Raw genomic sequence first — 4,398 nt, 5'->3', positions numbered from 1 at the left:
TAAAAAAAAAACAGTCGAGGGGCAAAATGGACATTTTACCCCTCAACCCATTATAGGGGTCTCGAAGGTCCTCCACAGAATTCCTGCAAAAGAAAGAAGTGTGAGAGAGAAGGATTGAGAGAAAGTTTGAGAGAGAAAACTGAATAGCCGGAGTTTTTCAGGAGAGTCGCCGACGGAATCCATCTCTTACGTAGACGTGCACTCTAGAGTTCTTCTTGGAGTGAAGTAAGAACTCGTGTTGAGATTTCCCCCTCTTTTGTCAAGATCATAAGGAAAACCCGCAAGGTAAGATTTCGAACTATACCTTCCAGATCTGAGATTTTTGTTTAGGAGTAGAATGATTAAGTCTACTACCTTCATCCAGGGAAGATACACTGCTGATCTTGGTGAGGAAATCGGACGAAACGTCGGGATCTGAGAACCTTTCCAAGAACGGTAAGGATGTTACCGGACCTCTTTCCGACGCTCATAACTCACCGTATGACTAAGCAAAAATCAAGAAAAAAATACTAGCACGTAGGTTGATAGATGATCTAAAACTTTGTTGAAGAAATTATTTCTGTTTGGATTAAGAAGCGAAAGATAGAAAATGGAGAGAACCTCGAAAAACTAATCGGAAAATCTTGATTTTCTGCTAGGAGGAGAGAGAAGCCGCTGGCGTGCCACGTGCCAACCAACTAGAGGCCCGCGTGCGCCAATCACCTTTGGACACGCGTCGAGTGCCGTCTGGGAAAACGTAGCTCCAGCTCTCCTGCGACACACGTCCCCAGCTTCGCAACCCGACCCGCACTCCTCGGCTGACCCGATACCCGCACGGCGAACCGAGCCGAGCCAACGACCCGCGGTCCACCCGAACCACTGCTTCCGACCCGAACCCACGACTGCAGAAATCTCTGGGCGCGTGACACTCGAGTGTGGAATCTGCGAGTGGGCGCTCCCCGGCACGTGGAGGCGCGTATAAGCTGATTTTTGGCCCGTTCGACTTCTGTTTTCCCTATTTTCCTCCTGATTCCAATCCTAAACCCATTTTATATGAAATAGGACCTAATTGAGGAAAAAATCACCGCCTCTCGATACGCCAAGTGTGTGGAAACGCTGCGTAAGGGCACGCGCCATCCAGGTAAGTCACCACACGGAATTTTAGGGAGTAATACTTGTAGGAATCGCTTGGAATTCATGCATGCTAGTTTGAATATCTTAGGTTGTAGCTTTCCGTTAATGATCGTAGGTAATAGATTATTGAAAGTAAGATGCAAGTTGTGATTTGTTATGAGAGTTACTTGGGTACTGCTGATATGCTTTTAGATTCCCGCTTATTATGCATATGTATATTTTCATGCTGAATGGAGGATGAGAAATTGCGAACTCTGCGCTCCGGGAATTGATGGATGTTATCACCCCGTTGAGCTTGTACGTTTACTTTGCATGAAATGTGTTTGATGTTTTTGGATCATAGTATGTATGTACTCAGTTAATTTTCATGACTCACGATTATGAATAAGTCTAGGGATTCTTGGTTAGAGTAATCAGGTACTAAGATATTAGATCTAATCCTTTCCCTAGTATAGCAACAGACTACCACGGTGTATGAAGCCCATTAGGGTACCCTTAGGCTACTGGTGTGTGATTGGTGTCATAGCTTCGTGGGGGAACAGGGGGTTCCTGATCAGAATCTGACTATTCTTAGCCGTTTTAGCATGGGAAACGTGTGCCCACGTCGTATAGACCATTTAGCTGGATGGGTTAAGGGGGGTAGCTCTCTCCGACCAGGGGGACTGTCATGGGTCTAGAGGGTTGCAGCTCACTTCCTAGGTAAGATACCAGATAGTCTCAGAGCCATGCCAAGGTAGCTACTCATAGGGCACCAGTCATTACACAGGTCAGCATAAGGGAGTTCTTAAAAATCTTTAAATGAAAGGACAAAGAACCAAGTTGTCGTGAGGGGCAAGTCCCAAGGTCCTAAGACGAAATCCAGATGCCCTAGAGCTAATGTAGAGTTCCGTGGGGGTTTGTTAAGATTAGGATGCGGTAAGAGCCTACAAGTAGGTGGCTTATTGAGTATAATTCTTATACTCATTCTTGCTATACTCTTTTTTTTTCAGGTACGTGAGGCGTCGAGTCAAGAGAGGGCGCGTTGATCGATGTGGGTTGTCACAGAGGAAGCGTGTCCCGGGGCGTCAGTCTAGTCATACTAAATAGAACATTTTGTCTATCATGTTTTCTTTCTTTTCTTGTTTTTACCTAGGCACATAAGCCCTTTTAGTAAAGAAACGTTTTTCTTTTGAAATGAATGTTTTTCTGTGAATTTCTCGTTTATACATTTCATGTCACAATTCACGTTAGTCACGGCTTGAAGTTATCTATTTTGGGTCGTGACAAGAAAAGAGGAGAAGAAACATTGTTAATGTCATTCCATGCTATGAAGGTTGCAGATCAAGGTGTATGGGTCGTAGACTCTGGATGCAGCAACCATATGACAGGTTATAAGGAATTTTTCTCAACTCTGGATGAAAATTTTCATACTACGATTTGTCTTGGCAACAATTCAACTATCCAAGTGATGGGGAAAGGAACCGTAGATATCAAGACTAGAAATGGCTTTGTAGAGTCAATTTCTAATGTATTCTACATTCCTGGTCTGAAGGCCAAAAGAGGATCGATCGCTAAGATGAAGATGACCACCAACCGTCTATATCCATTGATGTTAAATATTGTTGGCAGAAGATTGATGGTGAAAAAAGAAGATACCAACTGGCTTTGGCATTTTAGGTATGATCATCTACACTTTAAAGGATTAAAGACGTTGTCTTCAAAGAAGATGGTGACTGGGTTGCCAGACATCACTCCTCCAATAGAAATTTGTGAGAGCTGTGTAGTAGCAAAGCATGAAAGAGATTCTTTTCCATCCGGAAAATCAAGAAGAGCTCAAGCAATTTTGGAGTTGATTCATTCAGACATATGTGGTCCGATCTCTCCAGCATCAAATGGTAACAAGAAATATTTCATGACCCTCATCGATGTTTTTAGTAAAAAAAAAACATGGACTTATTTCTTGCGCGCCAAATCAGAAGCCTTTGATTGCTTCAAGAAATTTTGTGCTACTATGAAGACGGAAACTGGAAAAAGAGTCAAGGCTTTAAGAACTAACAGAGGTGGACAGTTCTGCTCGAACGAGTTTATTAAATTTTGTGAAGAGAAGGGCATAAGGAGGCAGTTAACAGCAGCATATACACCACAACAAAATGGTGTGGCCGAAAGGAAAAACATGATCATTCTCAACATGGTTCGAAGTTTAATAAATAAAGGAGAAGTCCCGAAGGAATTATGGCTAGAAGCTATCGTGTGGTTCGTTCACATTCTCAACCGGAGCCCTACTTTTTCTGTTAGAGATATGACTCCACAAGAAGCATGGAGTGGAAGGAAGCCTGCAGTAGACCACTTTAGAATTTTTGGGTGCATAGCATATGCACACGTTCCTGATGAGAAAAGGAAGAAACTTGAGGACAAGAGTTTGAAGTGTGTGTTCCTTGGAGTAAGCGAGACTTCTAAGGCGTACAAGCTCTATGATCCTTTGAAAAAGAAGGTGGTGGTAAGTCGTGATATAATCTTTGATGAAAAGAAGACTTGGACATGGAAGAAAAGATCACTGTGAATCAGCAGATTCCTATGGATCTTGAAGAAGAACAAGCTGAAGCCCCTATTCAGCCTCACTATGAGCATGGAGAGAGCTCATCACAAGCTCAACAAGAGAAACTAGTAGAGGAAGAAGATCATGATCACAATCAAAGAAATCCAAGAACAAGAAAGAGACCAAATTGGACGATTGAATATGAGATGGACTATGACTCAAGTGATAGTGCTTATTTTGCATTATTTATGGATAATGATCCAATTGTCTATGAGGAAGTCGTAAAGGAGAAGAAATGGAAAGAAGCCATGGACAGTGAAATCAAATCCATAGAGAAGAATAAGACTTGGGAGCTCACTGATTTTCCTAAAGGGCGGAAAACAATTGGAGTAAAATGGATTTTCAAAACCAAGTTGAATAAAAACGATGAGGTGAATAAGCAAGGCGCGTCTAGTTGCAAAAGAATACAAGCAAAAGTATGGGGTTAATTATAAGGGGGTATTTGCACCAGTGGCATGTCAAGATACTATTAGGCTTATAATTTCTATTGCAGCACAAAAATCATGGCCTATTTATCAACTTGATGTGAAATCGGCCTTCTTACATGGAGAGCTTCAAGAAGAGGTATATGTGGAGGAACCAGAAGTTTTTGTTCAAAAAGGTAAAGAGGAAAAAGTGTACAGGTTAAAGAAAGCTTTGTACGGTTTGAAGCAAGCTTTGAGAGCATGGGACAGTCGCATTGATTCTCATTTTGAAAAGATGTGATTCAC

The 4,398-nt window shown here is 42.2% G+C and overlaps 1 long non-coding RNA gene across 1 annotated transcript; it reads left to right on the top strand.

The window, feature by feature from the left end:
* On the top strand, positions 1 to 2,191 carry LOC111459936. Its single transcript, XR_002713357.1, has 3 exons — positions 1 to 285; positions 365 to 1,120; positions 2,103 to 2,191. It is a non-coding gene; the product is annotated as an uncharacterized LOC111459936 (long non-coding RNA).
* Positions 2,192 to 4,398: the final 2,207 nt, after the last annotated feature.

This window comes from Cucurbita moschata, unplaced genomic scaffold (genome assembly GCF_002738365.1).
Source record: "Cucurbita moschata cultivar Rifu unplaced genomic scaffold, Cmos_1.0 Cmo_Scf00002, whole genome shotgun sequence".
NCBI classification, from domain to species: Eukaryota; Viridiplantae; Streptophyta; class Magnoliopsida; order Cucurbitales; family Cucurbitaceae; genus Cucurbita; species Cucurbita moschata.
The sequence above is the reverse complement of the archived record's forward strand: the minus strand, read 5'-3'. Positions and strand labels throughout refer to the sequence as shown.